Source organism: Cornus florida, unplaced genomic scaffold (genome assembly GCF_030987335.1).
Source record: "Cornus florida cultivar Cherokee Brave unplaced genomic scaffold, ASM3098733v1 CherokeeBrave_3.0.0_Hap2_Chr10, whole genome shotgun sequence".
Taxonomy (NCBI): domain Eukaryota; kingdom Viridiplantae; phylum Streptophyta; class Magnoliopsida; order Cornales; family Cornaceae; genus Cornus; species Cornus florida.
In genome coordinates this window covers 57,877,179-57,889,851 of record NW_026775580.1, presented here as the reverse complement: position 1 = coordinate 57,889,851, position 12,673 = coordinate 57,877,179, and the positions used below count along the sequence as shown (strand labels likewise).

The following is a 12,673-nucleotide window of genomic DNA, read 5'->3' as shown; positions in this document are numbered from 1 at the left end:
GGCGCTTGACGTTCCCATATAAACCCAAAACCATCCCCTCCGGATCTGATGTTGAACAAGAACTTAAAACATTCTCTATCTTTGCGATTGGACCACTTTGCCTACTCGACAAAGACTCAAACACCTCCTGATGAGGCGCTTAGGGTGACATCAGATCAAAAACTAGGTCAGAGTTTAATACCACTGTAACGGACCGGACAATTATACTTTGACCAAAAAATTTAAAATGTTGAGTAACACCACATACTCACCCATATAAGTCCATGCTCTTGCCAATCCAAATTTGGCGTGGAACACGGGCCTCTAACATATAGTCATCCTGATACATGTCGTTTCCTTCCGAGTTACGAGCAAGTCTAAACTCTTTCCTATATATCAACCTAGACTCCAACTTGTTGACCGGGTCGGCGAACCATGCACCAAAGGTAGGAGGTTCACTTTACCACCAACCAAACCCACCCTCATTCCTTCCTTCTCTCTCTAATTTGCATCATTTGTTTAGCTGGGGTTAACCCACATGTGTATCATTTGGACTGTAACAAATTTAGCTATATAAAGTGAATTCGTATAGAAATCATAAATTAGGCAAAACAAATTCACGAATTGCAAAAATTGAATTCGCAGATTTTGTGCGAATTCGCTCCCAAATCGCAAATCCCCGTGTGAAATTTGAGAGCGAGGCCACTTAGAACGAATTGTGTGACTAAGTGTAGTGGTACTTTACAAGTTCACCATCCTGAACATAAAAGACTATACAATACTTCAAGGGTGTGTTCAGTTGCATAAAATTAGAGCATTAAAATTACAATTTGAAAAAAACAACTAAAAAAATTGAACTAAGATTTTCTCCAATTCCAAAGTTTCAATTCCATGCAACCGAACACACCGGCATTTTATACGTGGTGCTCTCACCCAGCCAATGCATAATAATGGAAACAATACTTGAAAACTGGTAATTTTATTATTATTATTATTATTATTGTTATTATTATTAAAAAAAAGAGTATGATTGTGCATTAGCGGTAGTATTATATAATTTCCCCATATTATTTTTAAAAATAATTTATTACAATAATGATTTACACATGAATTTCAAATCGTTATTGGCAATTTGTTACCAAGTTAATGAACAATAATAGACTTTAACATGAAAAAAAAGAAAAAGAAAAAAATATCACATAAAACACATTAATGCATTATACAACAATGCAGTATCAATTGAGAAGCAAACTAAAACAATACTTTACAGTAGGCGAGGAAACAAATAATAATAAAAATAAATAAATAAATAAATTGAAAACTCATAACCTAAAATATTGTTTAAGATATATTCAATTTCAGCTCTTATGCTTCATTTGGCTCATAAGGCTTCCAGAATGAGAAAATGAATGGAAGAGAGAGAGAGAGAGAGAGAGAGGGAGGGATTGACTAGACATCCATAGGGAAGAAAAATGTATCTTCTCATTTTTTTAGATATCTTTCCATTTTTTGTTTGGTTGAATAGAATAGATATTAAAAAAGAATATGGTGACACTTTTTTTTTTTGTTAGAAGGAAAATAGAGCTTTAATATATTTTTTTACCAATACACCCTCATTATATAAAATTATAAAAGGTATATATCTATTTTAATTCTTTTTGGAAAGGCTAAAATTAAAAATTAAATATTTGTAGAGGTAATTATCCATTCTCTCTCTCCTCTCTTCCTCCAAAATTGGGTGAATAAAAAAACATAAAGAAATGAGGGATGCTTCATCTCTCTCTTCTCTTCCCTCCAACTTAAAAAAAAAAAAAAAAAAAAAAATTTGGTCTTTAATTTGAAAATCACAGTAACTTCCATATAAGCCCATTACCTTCCCATCCTAATCCGATGTGAGATAAAAACCTCTAACATTCTCAATCACCCAAACTCGCAACGTTGCTGTCGAACCACCTTGCCTACCTGACGGAGACTCGAACACCTCCCGAGGCACTTGACATACTCATATAAGTCCACGACCTTCCCCATCCGGACCCTCCCATTACGGTTGGAACACCTTGCCTACCCGGCGGAGACCCTAACACCTCCCAAAGGGGCGCTTGACGTTCCCATATAAAACCATAACCTTTCCCTTTGAATCCGATGTGAAACAAGAACCTCTAACATTCTCCCTCATTGTGGTTGGACCACCTTGCTTACTCAACAAAGACTTAAACACTTCCCGATGACGCGCTTGGGATAACACAAGATCAAGAACTAAGTTTGACTTCGATACCATTGTAACGGACCGAACAATTATTCTCTGACCAAAAAATTTAAGATGTTGAATAGTGCCACATACTCATCCATATAAGCCCATGCTCTTGCCTATCCAGATTCGGCATGGAACAAGAGCCTCTTAACATATAGTCATCCTGATACGTGTTGTTTCAACCTAGACTCTGACTCATTGGCCAGGTCGGCGATCCATGCACCAAAGGCAGGAGGAATCACTTTACCACCACCAACCAAACCCACCCCCATTCCTTCCTTCTCTCTCTAATATGCATCATTTGTTTAGCTGGGGTTAACCCACATGTGCAATTTTGGAATGGATTTTGAAGCGGCCAGTGTGTCAAATTTAGTGGATTTTACACATCCATACTTGTTATAGAAAAGGTTATCTTCATGGGTATGTGGGGGTGTGGGAAAGTACTGTATGAAAAAGAGCGGGACCACAACTATTAATGGGATGGCAGAAGATGGCCGTGTTGAGAAGCGGCAGATGGAAGATAGGGAACACTGGAAGAAAAACACCGTGTACCAATTACAACCATTAAACTTGTACCCCTTTTCTCACAACATGAGAGAGTGCTCTCCAAAGTGGGGGCCTCAGGCCTCCCTCTTGCTCTGCAAACCATCAGACCCAACAGAGGCCCCCCTCCTCCCAACCATTCCCTTCAAAAAAAACAACCAACACCCCATTGGACTTTTTGTTCATAATTTCCCACTCCCACTGTCTGAGCAAACTTCAAAAACATCCAATTTTCTTTGTTTTCTTGTATAAAGAAATTAATCCCCCTGAAAACCATACCCATCCAATGTCTGGTACCATATTTGTCCATCTCATTAATTTTTGCAGCAGTTGAGACTTGAGAGAGGTATGTGCTGGGTAAGTGCAACAGCAGTTATTGAGAGAAGACACAGTGTACTGATTTGAGTTTTTGCATTACCAGCTTGTGTCCTGCTCATTAAATGTTAAAACACACAGAGTGATGAGATAAAAATAATAATAATAATAATTTAAAAATAATTGTAAACTGAAAAATCCCAATTATCAAATCTGCAATTCTAACTGGGGAAAGTGGGGTTCACCATCATCAGATACCCTTAGATTTTAATGATGAAAATTGACAAAGTTCCAGGATAAGCATGGATATGTACCATCCAAGTTGTTCTTTTAACCACATGGCAGACAGTAACATCAAAGTATAATAGGCTTAACTTGTAATTAAAAGTCTACAACAGGAAACAGATTTTTCAAAATTCTCTTATGTTTCAGCACAGTTGCACAGATCAAGATAGTGAGAAGATAATAATTCCCTAGAAACAAGAACAAATTCACAGATTCTATTCCTCACCTTTTCTCTTGGAATAAGTCTCTCTCTCTCTCTCTCTCTCTCTCTCTCTCTCTCTCTATCTATCTATCTATCTATCTATCTATCTATCTATCTATCTATCTATCTATCATGCGCACCACACACACAAGCATGCAAGCAAATGTCAATTTGGTTTTACACATGAAAGGCAATTCTCCATCCGAAAGGCTTCAATCCCCATGTGGAAATATACATCAAGGGTGTGCAAGTGTGGTGACATGCATGCATTTGCAGAATTTGTAAATCAATTATCTTAAATACATACAGACAAAAAGTCATCCTAATTAAGTTTCAGAAATAAAATGTAACGTGACCAAGTATGTTGGCGTACGCTAATCAGGCTGTAGAAGTTATTCTGCCACTTTGGTGAAATAAATTTTTTAACAGTATCCAGAATGTACTCAGATAGACAGCTTTGTTTTAAATGTTCCTGACGCACTGATAGCAACCATTGCATGGTGCATTGAAGGCATACCAGATTTCCTTAGATTCTGGTAAGTGCAATTAACACAGGAATTTATTCCAAGGTTCAGATGCAAGGAAAAGTAAAAAGAAAAACAGAATAATGATACAGGGGAGGACTCCGTAAAAATCGACCAATCTTTCCTAAAAAAATCAGAGCATAAAAAGCATGTCTCAGTCAATGTTTCAATCAGTAAAGTTCGCAGAAATGTTAGCCACCACCGAGCACAATTCACAATATTCATGCACAAACATTATGCTCATACTGCATGAGATTCTGGGACAACATGATTGAACCACCAATGGACAATCAACATTGATTAAGAAAATTATATTTTTCATGAGGAATAAATCCCTAAGATGAGCAATTTATTGTGGTTGGTAAGGAAGTCTTGAGAGTGATCCTGGAATCTGCAGCCAAGGCTTCACAATGGTGATTAGCCAGACAGCAACATTTCTAGATGGGTTTATTCCTCATCATCGATATTCTCCACTAATTGCAGATAACTTCATTCATAAGACATTCTGGCAAAGCCATTGTATCATGAATTACAGTTGCATTTTGAGCATAAAGAAATATGCTGTGAGTTGCTCATTTTCCAATCGTGCTTTTTAAAGCATGTATCCATCTCTATCATTGAATTGACAGATCAAAAACTGAAAGAGGAAAAAATATGGGGCAAGGTGTCTAGGATGCTTGTTGGGTGGGGGCATTTTGTCTAGATGTCAAAATAATTCATTTATTCCAAAAGTTCCCAAATGTTAGGAGACGAACTAGGCTGCTTAATAATAAGAGTTCTAATTTTCTTCAAACCAATCAAAAATTACAATAGCTTGTAGCCATGAATACTTCTCTATTCTGAAAGATCCATTAAAAAATAAATGAAAAACTTCATTCGGCAACCGCAATAATAGGTGTGACAAACCCATCAAGAGGGATCTCATGTCGAATATGGGTGCTTCATTTACAAAATTATTATTATTAGTATTTTTGTTATTGGTACAGAAACTCAATACATCATTTGTTAAATGGAATATAATTTAGTTGACATACAACTTTGATAATAACCAATAGGCCAGTGGCCTAGCAGTACCAGGCTCCTACTTTCCAAAGGGAGGTCATGGGTTTAAGCCTCAGTGGAGGCATGCGTGTGTGAATACCAACTTAAAAAAAAAAAAAAACTTTGATAATAAAAACAATAACATAGAAGAGAAAATTGTATCAAGGGCCATTCAATATTCTGAATGATTGAAAAGGAACATGAAAAATATTCACATATGGAAACTTGGAAGGATTTGACTATTAAAATCAATAGAAGTACTCAAAAAACTATTTACAAAATTCTTGTTACTACTTGAAATTTTACTCTGTGTTGGTCAATGGAAATGTGAAAAAATAGATATAAAGTATACAACAAAGTACCTCACTGATGGGCCCTGCACTTGTCAGCTCTAGGTCGAGGTATAGTCAAGATGGCTACAAGGTCCACTGGCAAAGGCTAGAATTGCTGCCACGTCCAAGGCTGGTGACTAGTCAGTTACCACCACCAAACAGCTGATCCTGTGGTCCACTTCCAACAGGATTCACAACCTGTTAAACACTAAAGGTTCATCGCGTAAAAGTTTAAAAAAATTAACAGCTAACAAACAAGCTATCCAAGGATTTTCTCCTAAGAAACTCTCATGAAATGTTTTATTATGAAAGTTCACTCTTTGCAATTATCTTAAGTAGCAGACAGGTTTGACAAAAAGCACTGAGAAGGTCTCTTCCCCCAATTAAGGTAAACTCACTGAAACAAATTTCACAATGTTTTAAAAGGTACTGTCCCACAGTTAAGACCAATTTAGTTGCATGTTTTTCATGAATGCATAATTTTGAAAAATAAAACATGTCCTACAATTGCTTAAGCATGATGTTCAGGTTCCACCCACCAACTGTAGTCCAATTATCATAGGTTTCTAGCCAACCACTTATTATTTGTGATACAATGCATTTTTGTTTTAAACATATGGTTGTAGAAAATTATACAGCAATGCTTTGCTTAGGGTTTATACAGTGGATGTAAAAAAATTAAAAGTTTGCTTTCAAAAGCATTGTTTTACAATTAAAAATTCCGGAACAACTAAAACCAACATCACTCACTTCCAGAATATGTTGACAAGAAAATGGCTCTCGGTAACTTACCAAAATGCAGAATGAGAACACAAAATTTTGGATTCTCCAAAAGTCTTAGCAAATTGCTGTCATGATATATTTTGATCATGATTACGAGGGACCCTATTTTTGGTGAAGTGGACATTTCTCTTTAATTAAATATAGCAAAACTTAAAAAAAGAAAAAAGAAAAAGAAAAGAAAAGGATTGTTCATGGTAAACATAAAATAAATTTTGAATGGAAAATAGAGAAGCAAATAAATTTATATTGCACAAAACAGCGCATTTGACAGGGCAATAACAATAATGTTATTGGACTAGAAGAGGTCTCCCATTTCATTTTTTGGTGAAGGGAACATTTCTGTTTAATTTAAAATAGCAAAACTTAAAATAATAATAAAAAAAAGGATTGTTCATGGTAAACATAAAAGAAATTTTGAATGGAAAATAGAGAAGCAAAAAAATTTATATTGCACAAAACAGCGCATTTGACAGGACAATAACAATAACGTTATTGGACTAGAAGAGGTCTCCCATTTCATAGAAAAAACTGATGTGGTCCATATCAGCTGTCATAATTATTAATAAATGTTCTTTAAAATATAGGACTCACTTCGTGAATACCATTATGATATCTCTGCTTCTCCAAAAGTTTTCACTACTTACTTTTGCCTCCACATATTCATATCTGGAATTTAAGAATCAAAGTAACAAATTTGTAACTGAACTAGCACAACAAACACATCTGCAAATGCATATGTAACTAGACCTTAAAAAATATGTTACCTTTATAATTTTAATAGAATTACTTAGTGTCGTGCCCATTAATGGGGAGTAATGACTGATTGACTGGGATGGACCAAAAATAGCCCTAATATTTGGCAATATTTGCACAAAATGAATCAAACACACATAAATATTAGTTTTTATATATTACTTTGGTTTTATACTCCTTTTGTCCTAAAGTAAGTGTCCACCTTTTCTTTTTGGGATGTCTTAAATTAAGTGTTAACTTTCCTTTTTGGGATGATTCAAATTTGAACTTTCTCAAATTGCTCTCGGATTTTGAAAAAGTCTACATTTTGTCGTCTTAGTTTTGTGATTTTCAAGGGAGACAACACAGTAAATGCTTGTCCCTTGACAACAAACTTGGAGTCCTAAGTGGAACACTTTTTTTGGGATGCAGGTAATAATTTTCATTTCCAAGACTACTACAAATGCAATAGCTTGGATATAATAAAAATTATAAATAGAAAGTATCAATATATAAATATTATATGTATATAAGAAAATCATAAACACACACCTTGCGCGTATAATTCGCTAGATATCTTAAAAGAAGGTAATTGAACTTTTCTTCAAAATATCAAACTCTATAATTTTATTGCACTACAAAAAGCACATGCAGTGAATAGTAAAATTTTGATGAATAATACACCTAGGAAGCACAGACATACCTTAAAGGTCGAGGTGTCCATGTCATACATGCGTCGAACACGGACACGCCAAAAAATGTGGCCAAATATTTTTCCTTTTGGACAGGCCATGGACGCCTAACAAACACACGACAGACATGCCAACACACTGCGAACACATTGTGGACAAAAAAAAAAGGGTCATAATTGGAATTCTTTGAAAAGTTTCACCAACATGGATGTCAACACATAAAAAATAAAAATATATATGAAATTTATCAAGCAATTTTATTTACCTGATCTTCTAATGCGTATTACTTGTTTAAAATTCTAAAATATCACAAAGAGAAAATGGTAAGAATCTCCCAATCTTTTACAACCAAGCTTTGAACTTGCTACCACCGTCGACCGATCATCTTTACTATCAGTGAGCTTCTTCTTCTTGAATACCTCTTTCTTTTTCTTTTTCCTTTTCTTTTTTCCTTTTATTTTTTCTTTCCTTTTCCTTTTGCCCTCTTCTTCCTCTACAGATGCTCTCTTTTATTATCAATAAAGCACTATTTTTTCTCAGGATGGCCCAACAAGTTATATCAAGCTCCAATTAAAATATGTAACTTCGAAGTTTTACTTTCTAGCACCATTCCAACTTAACACTTCTTTACTATTATTAAGATATTTTCAATTATCATAGAAACTTCAAAATTAAGTCAATAAAGGACCTTCCTAGTTTGGCCACTTATGGTGATCAATATTTCTATTCGGCCCAATAACATTAGTCCGGGTTGTACTACTAATGAGAAAGAAAACATGGAAGAGAATATCTACTCTACTCCCACATCGCCTGAGGAAGAGGTTGTTAGAACTTATATGTGTGAATGCCTCATAATTGTGTAGACACGCTTTGAAACCCATGAGTACATAGAATGTGCAAAGCTAACAACATCTACACGGTGTGGGTAGATCATGATAGATGGTATTAGAGACACTCCCTTCCGGAAACGGGAGAAAGTGCACAAGCATATGAGGGTCATGCCAGCGAGGACACTGGTCCCAAGAGGGGGTGATTGTGATGTTTCACATCGCCTAAGGGGGAGAGGTGGTTGGCACTTATATGTGTAGATGCCTCCTAACTGCGTAGACACACTTTGAAAATCATGAGCATGGAGAATGTGCAAAGCGGACAAGCGAACAATATCTACACAGTATGGGTGGGTCGTGCCAAGATGAAATTGAATTTCAATTATATTTATCTTACACCATTATATAATGATAAAAAAAATATGAAGATGTCACTCATCATGTGTTGAGAATATAGTTAATAAACCCATAAGTTGGAGTCACCCTATCATGAATTCTGATGTTGTACAACCAATAACCTCCTCCAAGGGGAGTGATCTTAAATAATAAAAATGAAGGGATGATCATCTAAGAAGCACGGACACTTCTACAAAGGTGCCATGTCTGTGTAAGACACTCTTGGACGCGCGTCCGACACTTCATGGCCGTGTACATAATTTATTTTTTTATTTTTATTATTGTTTTGGACACTTGGCCAACACATCTTGACACTAGGCCAACACATTCCGGACATTAGACCAACATATTCTACACTTTTGTCTTATATAAAATAAAAACATGACAGTCTTGGAAACAACATTGTGAACAAAAAATCCAAATGTCCAACCTCTTTTTCTTTAAAGAATTGACATTAAACATATGTCACAATATGTAATGAACAAAAACATAACTATAATGACAAAATAAGAGAGTAATATCATATATATAATATAATATAATATATATTTATTTTGAAATTTGAATAGCTTCATTTTCTAACTTACGAAACTTTAGTTTAGAAATTATAAATTAATTAAACTTCTATAATTATCTTATGTACTCAATAGATGCAAATATGAAAAATTTATATTTGTATTAGCTGTGTTCACACCGTATTCGTGTCCTACTTTTTTACGATTTGATGTGTCAACGTATCCATGTTGTATCATATATGTGTCCCGTGTCCATGACCATGCCTTCTTAAATGACCATTGAAAATCCACTTTATAATTTTTCCCACAGCACTATACAACTATAATAATAGGAACTTTTATTTTAGAAGTATTAAAGGAAATCTTTACTTTCTTACAATCTTTGATAATCCCAAATTCATATATTTTGCAAGGGTAAAATCATCATATCAATGTCACTGTTCCTATAAAATTCCTTTATTGCTGCCCCTTCTTAATCAATTATTTTTCCTAAGAAATAGGTGTGGACAGGCCGGGGTATGTTGGACAAAAAAGTCATACAGTTATCCCTATATGACCAGAGCCAATTGCTAAGTGGTCAAATGACTGTTAGGAAGTGAGAATTGTCCATCCTTTCAGGTTGTGAATGCCTCAACAATGCTTTGAAAATAATTAACGTAAAACAGAGAAACAAGGTTGACTTGGGATGAAAAAGAAAAGAAAAAAAAAATGTAAGGCACTAGTTCCATGGGAAAGAGAATGGAACAGCAACTCCACTCAATACATTACTGAGGGTATTGAACAGGACAAGTTGTCAACAGGTGTACATGTGCAAAGACGTGTGTGTGTCCATGATACATTGTGACAAAGCTACAAGTAACAAGTTACACTATGCTATGTAAAGGAGCTACTAGCTAAGACACACTAAGAAGTCTTGATCTGATTAAGCTATGTTGCATACTAACTAGTCTTCACTTTGGTCTAACTACTCTTCGCTTCGGTCTAATCCTGCTCCTTTACCCTCTCAAGTGTGGGATTCATTATAATTGCCATGTGTTATTCACTAACGATCCAATTTGGCGGTGACATCAACCATTTGGTCATGTGAGATTGGGTGTAAACACACACATACGTTTCATACATATCAACATATAATACTATCTGCACCAACTCTCATTAAAATAGAAGTATAGAACTACATCCCTTATTAAATAATAAAATCAAATGCTAAGATGCAAGTATAAGATGGATTTTCTGAATTTTATGGTTTCTAATAGACAAAGGGTAGGCCCAGTTTCAGTGACACCCTCACTTACATTCTCTAGCAAGCAATTGAATAACTTGAAGTGAATCCTTCAAAGAAGGCCAATTCCAATTGTGGCGGCAGAGTGAGATAACCAAGTAAAACTTTCCTAGCCCAACTCGCAGCTCATTCTGATTTCCAGTTTCTACTTTGAAAGTGTCAAAATCAAAACAATAAAAGTTATTCAAAGCACATTCATTTCAGGTCTTATTTGGTTTTCACTCAACATGAGTTTTATATATAGAATAATTTTTTAAAATTAGTTTGCATTCTCCAACTTATTTTTTCATGTCATTTCATTATTTGATCTTTTAAACATTAACCTTTTATTTTTTAAAAAAGAAACTTTATTCAACAATTAAAAAACTCTAAAAGCATTTGTTTGTTCTCATCATTTTCATTTTTAAAAAATGAATTGATTTACAGAACACTATTTTGGAATTCCACACTAAACAGGCAAAAATTGAAATTAAAATATATTCTCCAGGTTAAGTGAGCCAAGTAACATACAGGTCCCACGGTTGTAAAACGTCAGTGCGTGAATCAGTAAGTTTGTATCCAGATTGAATGTCATTTTTCATGTTTAAGTCAGTATATTTGAAATACTATGACCCAAAGTTAAACTTTTATCATTTTTTCGCGGTAATTCGGTTAAGAAATTTTGACTGGCTTTTCAGAAATTCTGTTGAACTCAACTCATTTAAGAAAAAAAAAAACACGGATTTCTTGAACTGAGACCTGTAACAGAATATTAATAGTAAAAAAAAAAAAATTGTTTAGGTGGACACTAGATTGACTAGTAGTTTGCTATTCTTTGTAAAACCATGCTACATTATGTTCGAACTTTGAAGGGGTATAATAGTCCATTGAACTAAATGAAGTGCCTCGATGGGCCAAAGAACATAACCATTCACATCCTCCACTGAACAAAAAAGTAGAAACAAACAAAAAGCTTTGTACTACAAGTGCACAGTGATAAAATTCTCCCGAGGCCTCTTACTGTGATCGTGTCCATTCAAAGAACTGATAGACTTACTCTTATGGAGTATGTTAAAACACACAGATTTTCGTGAAGAAAGAGGAAAGAGAATACCGTTGCCCAGGGTTCATCTTCCACATAAAGACTAAATTAGGGTTTCGAATCAAATAATTTCACAAGAAGACAATAATTTCAACCCTATGTGTGTATGTGTGTGTGTATATATATACATGTATGATATATTGAAATGTGTGTTTGGATGAAGGGGCTTACCCGTGGATCGGCAAGCAGAGCTCTACAAGGTCCTTACAGCAACCAAAACCCTAACACAAAATCCACAATTGCTCTCATCTTGCATTCACCTCTGTCGCCTAGCAACCCTCTGATATCTGCCGATAATGAGAAATGCAATCCATATACGTGTATGTGTAAAACTGTATCCATAACTGTGTGTATGTATAAATAGAGAGAGAGAGAGAGAGTTGTTCCGGCGAGCTGTGGTGTTTATTAAGGTCTCAAAATGAAAGAGCCTATCACAGGGGCAGTTATTACCACTAAACAGTAAACTCCAACCCTTTTTATAAAAAAGCCCAATAAATTCTACTTTTTACAACATTTTTCTTTCTATTTTAAACCACTCAATTCTCACTATTTATACCTATGTTAAATTTTATTACGGTAGATCATTATTTAGTGGCTTAATTGGTTCAACGTCTAATTTTTTAAATTCGAGCCTATCCTCCCTAATTTATGAAAAACATAAAAGTTTACGTTCAAAAATTTGAAATTATACAAAAGTTGATTATTGTTCTATTAACAACTGGTTTTATTTTATTTATTTTTTCTTATTTCATTTTTTATTCAACCAGCAAAAACAACAAACCAGATTACAAAAACACCATGCCCTCCGAGAAATTGGCAGCTCAAAGAAAACCATTTCCAAAAACCGGCCAACAAAAAAAACAGGGTATAAAAGGAGCAAAGAAAAATATAAA

The 12,673-nt window shown here is 34.7% G+C and overlaps 1 long non-coding RNA gene across 1 annotated transcript; it reads right to left on the bottom strand.

Annotated features, from left to right (window-relative positions):
* Positions 1–1,159: 1,159 nt before the first annotated feature.
* LOC132279130 (uncharacterized) lies at positions 1,160–12,222 on the bottom strand. Its single transcript, XR_009471221.1, has 4 exons — positions 11,952–12,222; positions 7,691–7,817; positions 5,503–5,670; positions 1,160–3,202 (listed from the first exon to the last, which is right to left on the bottom strand). It is a non-coding gene; the product is annotated as an uncharacterized LOC132279130 (long non-coding RNA).
* Positions 12,223–12,673: the final 451 nt, after the last annotated feature.